We start from the raw sequence: 18632 nt of genomic DNA, 5'->3' as shown, positions 1-18632 counted from the left end.
ATATCTTTTCTAGGTTTCTTTTATGGAAAAATACTGCTGGAAAAATTCCAGATTAAATAGCAGTAGCACAAAAAGGAACATTGAACCTTTGGTGAAAATCATAGAATCTTGAGATTCTATGATGGAAATAAAATTCCATGAAATGATTATGAGAAAAGCTTATCTATTAGCTGGAAAAATGTTTGGACTTCCATTTGTCAGTAAATAATCATTTCTAGGTGTGGCTGAAAGATATGGTCAGATGACAGCAAGAACTACTGTGCAGTCACGGTACTTTCTGGGGAGACTGTGTAGGAGGTAGAGGGATTTAGTTCCTGAATCCCTTGGAGTGAAATCATGCAAGTCTTCACACACTTGGCTGGCTGCTTAGCTCTGTGAGTGCCCTTTACCAGCCTAGTCTTCTGTAAAGGACAACTCTTTTCTTGTGTATTTTACATGAGAGTTTCCCCCTCCCACTCCTCCCGTGTCTTATTTGCCCATTCTAATTGTTCTAAAAATGCTTAATTCCATGATAGCAAACATCATACAATGAACGAGTAGAAGAATCTGCTGTCCTTTCAAAGTACAGTGTTTATATAGCTAGGATAAAGAGCTCTTCAGCTGAAGGAATAGTGCGACAAAATTGGGCTGGCAGAGAAAATTAGGACAGGGCAGTAGAACAGGAAAAGATAGTTTTGAATAAACATGCCTAATAATTTCATCTTGTTTCTCAATAAAAATGGCAGAAGATCTAATTTAGCCAAGAGGAATTTTAGAAAGATAGAAGACTATGAGTTGCATTGGCCATTTGAAGTCCTTTGAGCTCAGAGCCTGTGTGCATTCAGCAGTGCAGAAACTCTCTTTATGTGTTAAGAAGATGAATTCATCATGCTTGAATTACACCTGCAGCAGATGTGAGAACCACAGTATTCAACAGTGTCTAACTGCTAGCATATTTACATCACTGCTGAAAGGTCCCAGGGGCCTTTTTGCTGGCAACTGTCCCAAAATAGAAGTAAACCAAGCACCTAATTTTGTAAAGTCATATCAGTTCCTTGGACAACTGTGCAATAGAGTAGAACAGCCCTGGCTTCTCCACTACTCAGACAGTGTGTATGCTGTGTAACAATTAAGCCATAAGCATGAGAAGTCTGATAAAGTTGTATATCTGAGAATGTTATTAACCCAGAATATCCCACCACTACAGGACTATGGCTGTATGAGATATCATCTCACAGGAGACAGGTACCAGTGAGACTGATGGGGGCTTGCCAGCAGTCAGAAGTTGCCTATAGCACAATTTAAAGTTAGTGTATTTCTAATGTTTTGTCTTTTGCCATCTTAATGCATACTCAGCATATGAGAGCAGTAGTACTAAAATCAGAAAAAGATTTAAATCTAATGTGCCCATAGCTCTCTCTCATGGTCCAATAGTCAGTACTTGTTTTTATTGCACTTGCATTCAGTTTGTAAGTGCCAAGTGCCTATAAGTTTTCTCTCTCTGCCAGAAATGAATAGTATCTTTTGTTTTGTAAATGTCTATGAGGAATTTGGTAGAATGTTTTAATTTTCACTGTAAAGTGTAGTTTGCAGGTGTGAAGTAATGCTAAGGATTCCAGGAGATGCACATCAATGAACTTGGAATAAAAACAGTGCTTACTTTGTATGCACAGTGTACATCACTAAATGAGGTAGTGCCTCTCAGGAAAGAGATTCAGGAGTTCTTGAGGATAGGTGAAGTCAGAATGAAAATACAAACCCACTCTGAAAGGCAACATAATGAAAACAGCTGTATTCCACCAGCACAGAACTGATAATCTCCTCTGAAATAAAAAGGAAAAAGAAAAAAAAAAAATCCTAAGAAGGTACAGAGGAAGACAGCAAGTAGTCAGGGGTGAAGGGGCAAAAGGATTGTTTGGATAACAGGATAGATGCATGAAAGCGTATACTGACCAAGGGCAACATCATATTGGTCTGTAAAATTACAAAAAGTTATTGAAGAAAGAGAAGAGAGAACAAATAGAACAGAGGTGTTTGATGCTTGTTATAAAATAGTATTTAGGTTGCAGTCAATAAGATAGTGCCTGCAGCAAACAGATAGCTATGAGAAGCTCAGAATGGCAGAAATTTGAATTGGGGTAGATAGAGAGACTGATGTGTGGGAAAGAAGTCCCTTGGACAACAATTAGAGTGCAATCTCTGAACTGGTGATTTCTGACTGTAGTTGGCTGGGAACCACCGGCTTTTTTAGTATTTTTCCTTGAGTACTCACTGTTGCCCGTTTTCAGTGACAAGACACTCTCTGAGTGGTCTGACCAGATGCTGCTTGTTTTTATGTTCTTACGTGAATGCTGGGGCAATTTAAGTCTAAATGTCAGTATTCTATCTAGCCCATTAATCTTAAATGAATCAGGATCAAACGTCCCATGTGCATTTGTTGCTTAACATATGGATCTGTATTCAAAGAACAGAAATTGTAGTATCTGGCAGATTTAAGTATGAAGCACAGCTTGATTTTTGAATGTAGTATTGCATGTATACGTGTAGAGTATTGACACTGAACTCTTGGTATTTGGTTCACAGATGTTTGAGGGGGAAAAAAGCACCAGAAAAGAAAACTTTGTCAATTAAGCATGAGTCTAAAATTAAAGGGAATTATAAACCTGCCACACATGAAACCAGCAGTGAGATTTGCTCAATAAATTATTTGCTGCAACTTACTCAGCTTTAGTTCACATATAGTTTAACTTAACAGTATGGTTTAGTTTTTATAACATATAATAAGAACACAGGAGTGGTACTTGTGCAGGCAGTGACTGCAGTGTGAAAGTGAAGATGAAGTCCACCACATACTACCTGAGGCAAAGCAATGAGTCAGTTGCAGGAGCACAGGTGAAGGTAATTCAGCTGTGCTACTGGAAGGGGGTGAAACCTGGCTCCACCTCTCCTAGATCCCATTTAAGGGCTGACTGCCACTAAGGAAGGATTTCTTTCTTTGGAGATTGCTCTTTTGTGGAGTTTACTGTGAGCCTTCAACATTGGTGAGTATTTCCATTTATTACTGGTTATCTTTCCATCATGATAATCTTTCTTAATGAAACACCTGTTTAAACCTCTGTTCACCTATTGATTGTTTAACTGAACAGGTGTGAACAAATAGGAAAAAAGATACTTGCATGGGAGAAGCTTTATAGTAAGAAAGCTTTTGGGGAAGCTGACAATTCTCTTTCTGAAGCAAAGATGTTACCACTGGTAATGATCTTATAACCATTATGCCAAGACTAATCATATAGTTGTGATGCACACTGTAAAGTTTAGAACATTAGGTTATGTGAATAAAAGAAGAGCAGAAAGACATGATGAGAAGGATAGGTCTAATAAATAGAAGGACACTAGTAACCTAATCAGGAAAGAAGGGAAGGGATACCACCCATACTGATTATCCTATGGCCGTTGACTATAGTTCTACTTATAAGGTATTTCTTCTCAGGGCAAGGAGGAGTGAAATAATTGTGTTTGTGGTCTAGAACACAGCATTGCATATCAAACAGGAAGTAGGAAAAGCCTTGCAAACAATCTGCCTACTTTCTAGGTTGATCAGATGTTACCTAGCAGCACTGTTGGATCCCGGGAACTGTGGAAGCAGGGTTACTGCATTTCCAGTTTTGAGCTGTGCATATATACTTTGAACAGAGGTGTTTCTTTCATGCTTTCCTTTTTAGGCTAGTATAAAAGCAAACTAGTAGAAACAATTTTTATCCAGTGAGGCTTGCTCCAGGCAGGCAGGAGCACTGTTTTTTATTGTTGTTTCACGTTAGGGAAGCAACAGTGTACGTGTATTTATAGTATTGATCCAAAAGATTTTCTGAATATTCTGTGTGTCCTCTGTACTAGCCACATCTCTCCACAGGATAAAGTTTGAAGTTCACATACTTCTAAGAGCTTACATCTGACACATTGCACACAGAGCTTTTTTCCCCTCATCTCCTGCATGACCAGAGTAGAAACTCTGAATCGCTTGCTATGTGTGTGCACTTCAGAATCACAAATGTGATAACTGTACGTACCAGATGGCAAAGTCTTTGATTGTTCAATTTTATATCCTGACCATTTGGGAACATTAAAAACTCTCATGAGGAAAGAAATTGTTGTGCCATGAAAGCAACATATAAAGTAAGAGTAAATGCTTAAATGATTTCTTAATTAAATCAAAACATTTACATTTACAATGTAAATTTACATTGTAATTTACAATGAGCAAAGATTCTTTGAGCGTTATTTAGCATAAACAATGTGAAAGATAACTATGAAGGATAAGTGAGACCATGGTTTTGTCTTCTCAAGGCCAGGGAAAATCTGCATCCCCTAAGTTTTTCCTGATGTCAAGTCTTACTGTGAAGTCAAGATGATCAGGAGGCTGGAGCACCTCCCCTACAAAGACAGGCTGAGGGAGCTGGGCTTGATCAGCCTGGAGGAAAGAAGGCTGCAGGGTAACCTCATTGCAGCCGTTTAGTACCTGAATGGAGCCTACAAACAGGAGGGAAGTCAACTCTTTGGAAGGGTGGATAACAGCAGGACAAGGGAAAATGATTTTAAGCTGAAGGTGGGAAGATTTAGGTTGGATGTCAGGGGGAAGTGAGAGCGGTGAGGTGTTGGAACAGACTGCCTGGGGAGGTTGTGGATGCCCCATCCGTTGAGGTGTTCGAGGCCAGGTTGGATGGGGCCCTGTGCAGCCTGGTCTAGTACAAAATGGGGAGGTTGGTGGCCCTACCTGTGGTGGAGCGGGGAGGGGGGTTGAAGATTCATGATTCTTGAGGTCCCTTCTAACCCAGCATGTTCTGTGAAGTCCTAACCTCTCACAGAATTCAGTGTTGGTTTTTTTCTGGTTGATTTCAGTAGGGCTTGGACTTTTTTCTTGTGAATTTAATATATGACTCTTTGGAAAAGTAAAATAAAATGGAAGTGATTACAGGCATGAATGTGACTGGCACACGCTGGAGAAAAAAAAAAAAAAAGAAAATGGTTCATATGACTTGTTTATTGACTTGTTGAGGAGGGAAGGATTTTGTATTTTTTCTTATCTTGGTAATTCTTTTATAAAAAGAGTAAGTAAATACAAACCTACTGTTTTAGGTGTTAGCAAGGATTCAACCTACCAACACCCACATCCCAACTCTATTATTTTGTGCTCTGTTCTTTTGTAATATGACATAGTGACTATGATCCTTCAAATAATTGAAATGGTGTTTTTCATGATGTCTGTGAATAAAACAGGTATTTGTGAGCCACTGGCAAGCAAATCTGAATAGAAGATAATTAGGTGAATATGTGACTTTTGGAACCCTGCAGACATTGTGTCCTTTATGGGAACTTCTGCATACAGGATAAAAAAGAGATCTCAAAGTATGTTTATTTTTGAATACATAACAGTATATTTGAACTTTCAAAAATATTTGTTTTCACAATGAATTTGCTTATTAGGGGCCTATAGGATGATATTAGGAGACCTGAAGGGGCCGTTTCCATTTGTTTTGCTTTGCCATCTCTATCTTTTCATTGTCGTCCCCAGAAGGGTAGTTTGACTTTGGTGACCAGGATGCCTTCAAGTTAAATAGCCGAAATCAGCAGAATACATTACAGTAAAAAGTAGATTGCTGTGCTTGGCAGAGCTGAGAGAGAGCCTCTAGGATGTGGTGAGGCATTTATATTGAGTGTAATGTACCAGAGGGCACTGAAATAACTCCTCAGGGCCAATGCTTTCTTTTCCAAGGTATCAGTGCTCAGAGGACAGGCTGATAAGCCAAGTAAATCGAGGAAGGAAGTGTCTTCTAATCTACATAAACCATGGCAGAATTCAAACCTACGTGTGTCTTATGACTCTTGTACCTGTGGAGATCACAGTGAAGAAGAAAACAAAGTTCTGGAGCAGAGTCAGGTTCCCACACAATAGCAGGGATTGTATTTTATTACTAATTTTATAGCAACTCTATAAATTAGTGTGGCTTGATGAATGCCCATAGCTGAACGTAACATCTTTATTCATGTGGTTTTCAGCAAGACTTCTCTTCCATCGTCTGTGGTACTACAGGACAGCAGGAATATTAGCACTGTCTCACTGCTTTTTGACCTGAATATCTATTAAATGTGTGAGGCTGCTGTTGAGATATACTCCTACTGTAATATCCATTTCTTGGTGCTTTCAAAATAGGGGTCTGTCATTAAAGACAGATTTCCAGATGGCACTAAAGTCCACTTTGCAGCCCTTACATCAAGTCAGATTAAGACTGTCTCTCTGTATGTGAGTTAGCATCTGTCTGACATTTGTCTTCATGTAGGTGTCTGACTACCTCTGTTGCCATCAGCTCTCTTTAAGCACTTCTATGATTTGATTAATCCAATCTATTTTAGACATCCATTTTAAGGATTAAATTGAATACAAAAGTCTTTTCTCCAATGATTTCAAGTGAATTCGAGGTGACTAACTCAGAAATAGTTGTCTGTCACACCTGATGTGTTTCACCCACTGTTGTGCTGAACAACAGCAAGGATCAATTTGATTCTAATGTGTGTGACAGGGATTAGAAATTATCCTCATGAATTATTGTTAATACAAAAATGCTCAGGAGAAATACTTGATTACTCATCTCTCTATGCAATTAACCCCCAGTTGTTTTCAAGAATGAACTTGACATTTTTGTTTTCTTTTACATTCAGAGTTAAGGAATGGTATATCACAACAAAGAATGATGCTAGATAAAAGAAGGATTCTATCTCTCATTTATGCTGTCATTTAAAAAAAATTTTTTTGAAGCATTTCCCAATTTTTGACCTCAGAAGATGCCCCCAGAAGGGAGCTGTATCTATGAACTTCTTGCTGATAGAAGGTTAATGTGCAGGGCTTTCATCTGCCTTTCTTTCTTTGACTGTTCTGAGAGTACTACAGTGATCTCTTTTGCAATTTCAGTCATTTAACTGCGAGGGGAAGCAAGGGATTCAGAGGTGTTAGTCCTGTCATTCCTCAAATGTGCATTTGCAGCACCAAGTTTGCCCAAAGAAATGAGCAGATTTTCATCATAGGGTGATAAAACCACAGAATGGCTGAGGTTGGAGGGGACCCCTGGAGGCCATCTGATTCAACCTATTGCTCAAGCAGGGCCACATGAGTAATGTCCTAACAGCTTCTGAATATCTACAAATAGATATTGGAGACTCCACAACTTCTCTAAGCAACTTGTTCTAGTGCTCAGTCACCTTCACAGTAATGACATGTTTCCTGGTGTTCAGACAGAACTTCCTGTGTTTCATTTTTGTGCCCACTGCCTCTTGTTGTGTACCTTGGCACTCCTAAAAAGAGCTTGACTCTGTTTTCTTTGCATCCTTCTTTTGAGTATTCATAGGCATTAATAAGATTCCACCCATTAACCTTCTCAAGGATGTAGAAAGAGTTCCAGCTCTTCATTTCACGTTTACATTATCATTATGCAATTATTTTTTCATATTACTACTAGGAATGTTCCAGCAGGAGCTCTGTGAGGTCTACTCAGTGCAAGGTAGCTATATAGTTAGCAATACTTTGGGATATCTGCTATCTCCAACTTATTAGCACTCCTGATAAACTTGAATGCAAAAAATGGTACAATGGCAGTATTTTATATATTGTAATTATTTTACAAGTGTATTATCATATACAAGAGCATTTCTTAATTCTTGTAGGAATTTTAATATTCATTAAACTGACAGTCTCTCTATGGTACTATTGAAGTGCTATTAACATACCATTCAGGTACTTCATAAAGAAGTCTACTTTCTTGGCATTTTTAACAGCTTCTTTATAAACAGCTCAGGACACTGCTTGCTAATTAGCTGGAAATATTCAGAGGGTCATCAACAGTGAGATTCTCTGTAGCTGGTGTTATATGAGACTGTCACAAGAGTTAGGAATTAGTTTGTATTCCTCTGTGATTCAGATAATGCTTTTTATATTTGTAAAAATTATGCAAGAAAATGTTTTACAGTCTTCCTTTATAAGCTGCTAGCTTTCTCAAACCCCAGTATCTGTTTGCTTTAAAGGTAAGTAATGTATAAGGATCTCTGCGCCTTGTTTTTTGGCGCTTTTAGTGATAATCAAATGAGTTACTTGGAAAAAGGCACAAAGCATCTTTAATGGTTGTTTCTGCTTCCATCAGGTATTAGTGACTGATCTGTTGGAAGCATTTGGAACTACTATTTTAAAAATCTCCTTCAAAATTTCAGAAGGCAATCCATGTCTCTTAGATCTCCTAAAAATGTTTTTGAGAAAGTGATGTCTCCACTTGTCCTTTATCAACTGACTTGGGGAATGTCAAACTTGAAGTTTAAGTAGATAGGTATCTTGACCTATGAAATGGTAATTAGGTTTTGTGGTTATTGCTCTCTCCCGCGCAAGCTTGGCACAGACATCTTAGGCAAGGGAAGGGAAAAAGAGAAAGCAGAGAAAGCATAAAATCCTTCTTCACAATTCTGTGATTCTGTGATTCTTAAGCTATACAAACTTTTGTGTCTGTGTAACTTTACCACTGTGAGTAGCAATATAGTTGTTAAGTTATCCATAGGAAAAATATGCCTTCTTATAATTTCTTTTTAAATATCTATTATGCTTAGCTATAAGAAAGGTTATCATTGATCTCAGTTTGCAGTAAAATGAAAAACAGTTCTGTGTGATCCCAGATAATAATGCATAATCATAATTTCCCTCCTGGGTCTTTCAGATCTGCCTTGCCATTTATACCTAAATAGTTTTGGACCTACTGAGAAGAAATTTGAACTGTGGACAAGGATTTGCTTTATGTTGTAGACCTCATATAGAGTATGCCAGGTGGACCTGGGGACACCTTTGTGAAAAGCTGTCTTTTTCAGTGATGCAACAAACATTTTCAGGCTACTTAAGAAATTGTTAATGTAGTTTCTTTGCATCAGGAAGGATGTTATTGTTGCTTTGGTCATATTCAAATTTTCTTTTTTGAAAAAAATTTTGCTGAGTGGGGAAGGTACCTTCTGTATGCTAAGTGTTAGAATTCAATTTTCAGACTTTACGATTTTAAGATGAATTGAAAAACAATTGTCTGGATTACCTTTTGCCAAATTGGAGCTTGTTCTAAAATGGATAACTGCTGCTATATAGACTGAGGGACAAGTTCTTGGTTTTCCAGGAATTAAGGCTCTGCAATCTCTCTGAGAAATCTCATGATAAAGTTTTCTTCTATGCAGACATAATTTCTAGTTTTCTGCCTTCTACACATTACTCTTTGTTCTGTCACAGAGCGCCACTGAAAAGAACAGTGTCTCCGTCATCTTTATACCACCCATGCATATATTACTAAGATCTCACTAAGCTTTCTTTTCTCCAGTCTCCCAGTTCTCTCAGCCTCTCCCTCTTTGAAATGTGAGCTAGTTGTTCAGTGATTTCTTTGTGACCTTCTACTGCTCCAGGACTCCATATTTTTCTTAGAGCTGCAGACACAAGACTCACCTAGCACTCCATATACATCTCACCAAGAGTGAAGAGAGAGGAGAGATGAGCTACCTTGATCTACCATCAATGCCAAGTGCTGCTAACCTCCTTTACTGCAAAGGCAAATTGCTGGCACATGGTCCATTTGTTATCCACTGAGATACTCTAGTCCATTTCTACAATGCTGCTTTGCAGCCAGTCAGCATGAAATCTAGGAGAATTAACCTCTTAATGACAAACTGTCTTTTGTAACTGTGATTTAAAGTCTAAAGTTTAGATCTGTATTAAGACTTACGTGTATGAATGCTGAATGTCACAAAACAGAACCTTTACTCATTGAGCTGCAGAAGCTGAGATGCATAAGCTTGGAGGCCTACAGTGGGCATATGGAAGATTAAATGCCTTGGAATAGGACCAGTGTGCTTAGTGGAAGCTCACTCAAATTAGCTATTTAAGCAGGAAACCACCCACTCCAGCCAAGAGTGAAATACTGAGGACAAGCATGTGTCCAAAAAATCCACTCTCCATCTATTCAAATTTCTTCCCCAGCACCTGCTAAAGAAGGCAGGTCCCTACTGCAATTTTCTGTAAAACCTGAATGATGGCCATTTTCTCCTTTTTCCTTCCCACCAAAACTATGGCTAAATCTCTTGTTTGGTGTTTTGAAGTGTCAGTTTCAGTTCTGCCATTCCTCTGGGAGGGACCACTTTTCAGGAGAGTGCTCTAAAGTCAAGTTAGATACTGAAGCTGTTTCACTTCACATAACAGATTTAAATATTCAATGGATATGAGAGAATAGATGATTTATTTATTTTTTTTAGTTTAGTCATCAGAGAGGCAGAGGCCTGAACCTTTTCTTCCCTTCTAATTCCCTTGTCTTTAATTGTGTTACACCAAGTGTGACAGCTTCAAGAAAAAAAGGTAGAAAACATCCTTTCATCTCTCAAAAATTATAAGATTTTACCCAGCTAATGGATTTAGGTCACAGATACTCTGCAAACTTCATCCATAAATCTGTTTGAAGAGATTGGCTTTTTATCACACATTTGTATAGTACTTAGGCATTTGAGTACAGATTACTTTACTTAGGAGCCCAAACTATGCAGATTGCTGCAGCAGTGCCAATAGTGACAACTTATGAAATGTCATGATTATTTTCGTCTGTGTTGTGGTGGATTTTTCCCCACTACATGATGAATTGTGTCACTTCTCTCCTAGTCAGCTGCAGAGATAAATACTGTGAAAATAGTCTCCTCTTTTTAAGAAGTTGTCATCCTTAGATGAAAAGAGCAAGATGTCAGAAAGATTATCTATTAAATATCATAAATATTACAAAAAATATTAATAGGAGTTAGGTGTACCATAGTGTGTAGTTAGGTACTTGGTTAACAATCATCTTTAGCAGCACAGTTTAAAAAAAAAAAAAAAAAAAGAAAAAACAAAGCACAGTTTCATGGCAGGTTATTCTTGTTAGTAATTTGATGTTAGTCTGCTATAAAATTTTAATTTTTGGTGAGTTTACTACTAAATTATTCTGTATAACTCCATTGCTTTTACATAGCTTCTCAGGGTGAAATTCCAGGATGAATCACATCATGCCTGCTCTAAGCATCACTTCCTAAATGCTTTTGATTTTCCTGGAATAAAGATGTATGCTCTGGGATACAGCATCAGGGTGACTTTCAGAGGTCAGAGCAAATCTTGTGTTGTGCAGAGCTGCAGGAATGTGTACCACTTGCTGGTCTCTGAAGATTGCTTGTGCCTTGGGCAGCATCACAGTGCTTGGGAAATCAGCTCTATACCTCAGCTTCCCTCACCTTAAGGGTTTCTTGAAGAACATGTAGGGTAATGCTGGTATTGTGTTTACTGTGACTAAGATTTCAAGTGCATATTATAGTTGTTTGATTCTTATTTCACTTCTGTTTATTTTTTGTCTTGTTTTGTATTTTTCCCTGGATCTTTTCTTCTCCTGTGCCAGATAGATTCTTTATTATTTTTTTTTTTTGCAGATTGCAACCAGCTCTAACTGGCCCCCATTTTTCTTTAGTAAATCTATCGCCTTTCAGCTTTATATGTGCAAATCCAATGTCTTCAAAAAAAAAGCTGCTGCGCAAACTGGATAACACTATGAGGAGTGTGAGTACTGTAGCTGTTGTCAACTGAGGGACTAGATCCACGCTCCCTATGTTCTGAAACACCTGTTCGTTCTGATAGGCAATTTAGGCATAGAGTCAGAGTCAGATTTGTCTATTTTGTTCTCCTTGACCCTTGGGTATGCGTCTTTCTATCCTGACTATGTTCCAGATGGTCCTGAGTAATTAGAACAGTAAAGGAAAAGGGTGAGGTAGAAAAAAATGTAAAAGACAATTAGTGGTTACATGCTTTTAACTTCTGAGTTATTGGTATGCAACATGTTTCACTGCAGTTCATATGCATAGTTCATAGGCAAAACAGCAGAAAACTATTCCCCAGAACTCTTTGTGATGCTCGACCTTCCCAGGTGCTCTCTAGAGCTTGCTCTCACTCAGTTCCAAGCCTTGGTTCTTCCCATGTCTGACTGATCTACCATTGTGGTGGCTATGTGAAATCTGAGTACAAGCTGCAAGAAATCCTACAAGTACATGGGTTAGTCTGATAATAACTGACAACAGCGCTTTCAATAACAAGGCAATAGGAGCCGATGCAGAAACAGAAATTTCAAAATTAAACTTTATCTCCAGTAAGGTGTAGGGAGATAGTTGAGATGACCGTAGCATGACCTTTAGGTGTATCATCTCAATGTACTAACTAGATCTGGTATAAAAGGCTGGGATTACACAAAATCTTTTTATTTATCTGAAGGCACATTGTTGTGGGTTTGATGTCTAGATGTTCTACTGCTCTACTCTGCCTTCTCTACAAGTTCAGAATACAAATATAGGCACTACCCACATAGAATTTCAGCAGCTGTGAACTTGGAGTGGTCTCACTGATTTTTAGAGATGTATTTTAGATTACAGTGGTTGAGGATCGTAGTCACAATGGTTGTGAAGAAAAAAGTCAGAAATAAATGGTCATACAAAGCAGTCTTCTGGAAGAAACCCTCCAGTGCAGAACTGCTTTGTTCCATCACCAGAAATATCTTCAAATGTGGTCTGACTAGCTTGGATAATGCATCCAGAGCTCTTTCTGTTTCTGACAGGCTAGGCAAGGAGCAGCTCTTGGAAGGATGACCAGAGCTGCTGTTTCTCATTCTTATTGTAGACGTGTTGTACCTGTTGCAACCCTGCATAAATTGCAGAGGTGTTTCTGCTACTCTGAGAACAAACTTATAAGGATATACTACACCATGATGAGAGCTGTGCAAACCTCTCAGGCCAGCTTTGCAGCAGTTCAGCTTCACCGCTTCTAATCTCTTTTATGTACCCCGTGACCCCAACAAGGAGTGGTTAGTCAGTGAAGACAGGACAAATCTCATTCTGTGAATTATATGAATGTATATGTATAAGGCATTTGTAAAAATATGTGTCACCAAGAAGACTTGAGAGGAGATGTGACTAAGATTATTCTCAAATATCCTTGAAAACTTTACCGGGGCAAATTTGATCTCCAGTCACCAGAGCTACAACCTAAATATTAAATTCTTGATCATATCTATTGTCATTTCTTAAGGGCTCTGTATCCTTCAGAGAAAACATTTTGGAAATTAACTTTCAAATGCAGATAACTAATTTGGAGATTGAAGCAGTGCTTGAATGTGCATGAGTCCTGAGGCAATAGAAACCACTGTCCTGGAAATACACATGCCTTCTTGTTTTACTGTTCTAAGCTGCATGGATAGTTACACAGCCTCAGCCACAGCTGTCCTTTGTTTTACAGATGGCTAACAAAAGCCTGGGATGCTTTCCATTGAGGGAATGACAGTAAATGAACTGAAACTGTGCTGAAGTTCTGGTCCTTAGTGAGCAAGGGAGATACGCAGATGGTAAATTTTTTCCTTCACTATTTTAAGGGTTGTTTTTCTAAATCAATTATTTAATTGTGCTTCTGCATTATTACTTTTTTTTGGTTGTTGTTGTTCTCATATTTGAGAAGCTACAGTACTAATTGAGAAGCTAAGTAATGACCACAGCAAACCCCGCTGAATTATTTCAAGTGCAGATCCAGAAGTAGGTTAACCTGGATACTGAATGTTTTCAAAAAATTTTACCCTCTAGTTATTTGGCTTCTCAGTTAATTTGAAGCTTTGGGAATGAAGGAAATATGTGGATGGTAATGTGATGGTAGGCCGGCTGAGATTTTAACCTGGCTCATTGTATTCTGCTCAGCTGGGGAAGCAGCCCTACTCTTTCTTGGATTCTACGCTCTAGGACAGAAAGTGCTTTGAAAAAGATGCCATGTCTTGACATTGAAGTTCTGAGACAAAACACAAGTGTACAAGCAAAACTTTTTGCGTACTCCTGCACCCCTAATAGACTTGGATTTTTCAGCTTTCTTTGTTACATCAAGTCTGAAATGCAGCGTATCTATAATTCTCCTTTCTGTAAGGAAGAGTATATAGTACTTAGGGTATGATTTCCCAGACTATCCATCCTACTTAGTCCTGCCACTGCTCTGTTGTGAAATCCCATATTGATTTTGTTTTATTTTTCTGTGATTCTCACCATTCACTGTCTCTGGTATCTCGTCTCTGCAGTTTTACTGTTGTTCATGAACATTTGTATTATCAGAGGTACATACATGCTGCAGGAAGATGTACACTGTGGTGGGTGGGAGGATTTATAACTGTATTTCCACTAGTTTGTGGCAATACTGTGTTGCTTTTTGACCTGTCTGATCTTTCGATGACTTCAGAACACTCACTTCTCTTTTTGCATTTATCATCACTTTTTGAATACATAATGAGATATGAAATAACATCTGCCTGAAGTGTTTGGCATTCCTTTCGGGACAAAAAATATTGTTTTCTGCTCTTTATAACACAAATCCGAAATTTGGAGCTCAAAGTCACAACATTTCTGTGTCAGAAAATGGTGTTTTGATAAATTGAAATACTTTGCAAGTACCTGTCAATTTTTTTTTAAACTTGAGGAAGGGATTCTGGTTTATTTGAAGGCAGGGGTGCTGACTAACCCCAGAGAAGCGTACTGGCTTCTAAGAGTATGGGAAAAGAAATGTGTGAGGCCAGGAAGTAAAAATAAATTCCAGCAAAGATGTTTATACGTACACCTAATGCCTCTGCAGTTGACAGTAAGCCTTGTTGATACCTTTAGTATGCCACCAGCCACAAAGTAGGAAAAGAGCATTTCTGAAGATGTGTAAGAAAATCTTTAGATGTTTATCACCTAGAAATATGAATCAATTGTTTTCTTTTTCTTTCCCCTTGAAGAAATGCAAAGCATAGCAACTATCTAAGATACACTCTGTATATCAAACTGAAACATATATTTCTAGAAATTGGTAAATTTTAAAATTATTCTTAAAACATTTGAGAGGAAAGTTTTCCTCTCCACCTTTACCTTCCAATTGCACATGTAAGTTACAGTAACAATTGCAACTTTTAATTGTAAAAATTAATATTAAGGAAACATATTTCAAAAATGTCTGCAGATGAAAGGAAAATTGATTAAATTGAAAATGAAATAAAGACACAAAGAGGTAGAATAACTGCTCATGTAGACTGAATCCTAAGAGTCAAAGATAACTAAAAACATCCAAGAACAAGTCAGCAAACACAAAGATTTCAGTAGGAACTTCTACAAGAAGCATTAGAAGAGCTGTACTGCAAGATGTGAAAGGTGAATAAGTATATGCTATCTCTCAAAAAGGAGAAATTTACAGTGAGCTATTTTTGAGTTTTCAATATATAAGAGAAATGATCATCAGTAAACCACAATAATCAGAAAAAAATATTAACAATAATAGTTGGAAGAGTCAAGACCAAAGGACTATTAAGGAGTTTATAAATGTGTCACCCTAATTGGCCTACAACTTTTAATATGCTAAAGTTGATGGGTGAATAAGAAATGCATCAACTCTTGTGGAGGAAAAACAAGTCAGGAATGAAATATTTTCCTACCAGAATATAGGAAGATTAAATTTACTTGCTGTAAGAAAATAAAAATTTGCTAATCAATGGCTCCTGAGTTTACTGGACTGGAACTTCCTAACATCGTGTTAAAGAATCAATACTCCTGATCTAAGACATGCATAAATTAGAAAAGCTCTATTGACTAAATTCAAGCCATGCTGATTTACACCACTTAAGAATCAGACCCACATAGAAGATGTTTAATAGAAAATGTGTAATATTTACAACTGAATAAGTGAAAATAATTAGATATGCACCTAAGTAATATGTCCCTTGCTGTGTTTGTGTGAACATCAGTGTTACCCAGTAATCCTACAATGGCAAGTCTTTAATTTGCAAACAGGTGTCTAGTAGAAGACCTGGTTATTTTATTCAGTGTTTTTGTAAGGGTTGAACTGGGAGCAAAGGAAAAATCTCTTGATGTGCTTTATTTATTTACGTTTTTTTTTACTTTTTTTTTTTTTTTAAATTGGTAAAGTTGTTATCCCCTTCCTCTGAAGTACAGGTACAGACCACAAAGACAAGATAAAACACTTCCCTAGCATGGAATTTTTTGCGTTGCTGGAGTACATGTGGCAATGATCTTTGCCGTAGCAATTAAAACCTCTCTGAGCCTGGAGACTAAAATTTCTTCTTGTTCATTGGAGGCGAGATAATTTAGAAAGATCTTTAGGTCTAAGCCAAGTTGCATGGTGAATGAAGATTATTAGCTAGGAAAAACTAAACAAGCAGAAGAGACTAGATGTGAGCACAAGGAGAGATCAGATATAAAATAAATATGATTTTGTTGCACAACTATATCAAAGATGCTACAGAAATGGGTGAACAGATACTATCTCCACAAAGGGATACTCTTGTCTTACACAGATAAGCCACCTGCCAGCCACATGCGTTAATCTACACAAGAAGGGTTAGACTTGATGTTCACATTTTTACAAGTTCCTTTCATTCTTCATGACCCAGTGGCCTTTGAGTTTAGGTTGTAGATGTCTCCTCTAATTGTAATTATTTTGCTCCAGGCATGCCAAATGCGTTTGTTTTCTGCAGAACTGCGTCTGATTTTGTTCAGACTCTAGAGTATTACTTTAACAGAGACTTATATTTACTTAGACTCAAATAAGAAAAAGTCTGACTTGCACTGTATTAATGCTGATATGTAGAAGAGGAAGGGTGAATGTTCAATTATTTCATTGTCATCATTCAGATGTGTAATCTAACGTTTGGCTTTGTTTACAATATATTCAGTTACTTTTTTTTTAATTTAAATAAAATATTTGCACTTCAAGCAAAACTGCTTTTCAGATGATACTGCAGTTAACTGAAGCTTTAATTGCTGAACATCATTAATAGGTGAACAGCATTACAGTGCTTAGAAAGTAGTTTTGATAAGTTTGTTTAAATTGGATTTTGGAGGAAAACCTGGATCAATTTTTATTTTATATTTTAAAGTTCAAGGTAGTAGATTTAATTTGGGTAGAATAATTTGAAAGAATTCTAATACTTTACACACTGTATTAAAACTTTGAAGTCCTGAATGAAAGGAGGAAAGTTATTACTATTACCAACTGACTGAATGCTGTGCAGGATATGCTATCATTAAATATACATCCAAAACACATATTCTTGAAATATTCACAACTTCCATAACACACTTTTCCATAGAACTTCTCTAACCAGTATGTACCTATGGAGTGTTAAGTGTTTTACTGACAGGTCAAAGGAAAATTTAATTCCTATGCACATGTATGAGGTTTGTATATCTCAAATGATTGCCAGGGATAGCAATGGAATTGTGAAAGGAAAGAAACAGCACATTCCTGGTAAATTACAAAAACTCAGTCATGCTAGTAAAGCCTGTTCTCAGAGCTTTGTGTTGTGGAACAGCTACAGTTTTATTCATGTGTCTCAATATCTATCGGTTTAGGTCTTTGTCAAGGTGCAGTGGATGCCTACAATAAATGGAAAGCAGCTCTACAGAAGAGGCAGCAATGGCTGCTTGATCCAACAGTGGATTCTGTCTGGCCCAGGAGCAGAGCAGGTCAAACAGCTTATCTCCATGACTAATAAACCAGCTGCTGAATGAAGTGAGGCTCCTATGGTCAGTGCAGATGGGGTTGGCACTCTGAAGGATTTCCCATAGTCTTCAACCAAGTTCAGCCTGGAATTTAGGTAAAAAATGTTCCTCAATGAGAGCCTGAATTATCTTTGAAGTTAGGAATTATGAGGTGGGTGTTGTGGACTACCAGATAAAGTGTGAATCTTTATGCACCTGAGTGGGCCTGAGTGATTTCACAATGTCAGGATGTCACTGCTAGCTCTTTTTGCATCTCTTTCTCTTGTTGAATCTGGCAGTGCCTTATATCCCTTTCTCCACACATGGTGTTTAAGTACTGCCAGCCAAGATCTATCATATTTTGTGCTGGCATCCAGTCTGCCAGCAGCTTGATTCAAACAGTCAGCCAAGCATACTGTCTGAAGCATACGGGTGTCAAAATTTCATTGGTAATCAAATCAAAATGCATCTGCTCATACCATTTTCCATACTTTTGTAGAGTTAGGAAAATAAAACTGTCTTGGAATTTCCACATGTCAACCTCAGGTAGGAACACAAAATTGGAAATACAGAAGGCTTTTTTTTTCTTATAGGAAAAATAATAACCTCTTTAATGGTTTTCCTATTCACTTAAGGTAATAGCTCCTGTTGCTTCTCTACTAAAATATGTAAATATACACCATCAAGAGTCAATCATCAAATGTAGACCTTATCTGCATGTCTGGCATGACAGACTGGAGTTCTTATGTATAGAATATTTCCTACATGAGATACTATCCCATGTTTAATATCTTATTATATGATTATTTATTGTAGGGCATGGCTTTTAGTTAAAGGGTTACAGTAAGTTCAAGAGATGTGACTAAAAACCTTAGGATGCTAAGTAGATGAAGCAGTCTACACCTCTGAAGTGAGCCTGTGTGGAAAATGTTTAGAATCACATTTTAAATCCCTCATTTCCAGGATAATCCCTTAGATTACATAGTCTATGTTACATTTTTCCTTGCCATGATAAAAGCTCAGGAATGAAACCTATGCAG

General features: G+C 37.6%; 1 long non-coding RNA gene across 1 annotated transcript; it reads left to right on the top strand.

The window, feature by feature from the left end:
• The first annotated feature begins 2980 nt into the window (after window positions 1-2980).
• Window positions 2981-17803, top strand: LOC107311224. The gene is made up of 3 exons (XR_001553949.1): window positions 2981-3020; window positions 13328-13433; window positions 17464-17803. It is a non-coding gene; the product is annotated as an uncharacterized LOC107311224 (long non-coding RNA).
• The last annotated feature ends 829 nt before the right edge of the window (window positions 17804-18632 follow it).

Source organism: Coturnix japonica, chromosome 3 (genome assembly GCF_001577835.2).
Source record: "Coturnix japonica isolate 7356 chromosome 3, Coturnix japonica 2.1, whole genome shotgun sequence".
Lineage (NCBI taxonomy): Eukaryota > Metazoa > Chordata > Aves > Galliformes > Phasianidae > Coturnix > Coturnix japonica.
The sequence above is the reverse complement of the archived record's forward strand: the minus strand, read 5'-3'. Positions and strand labels throughout refer to the sequence as shown.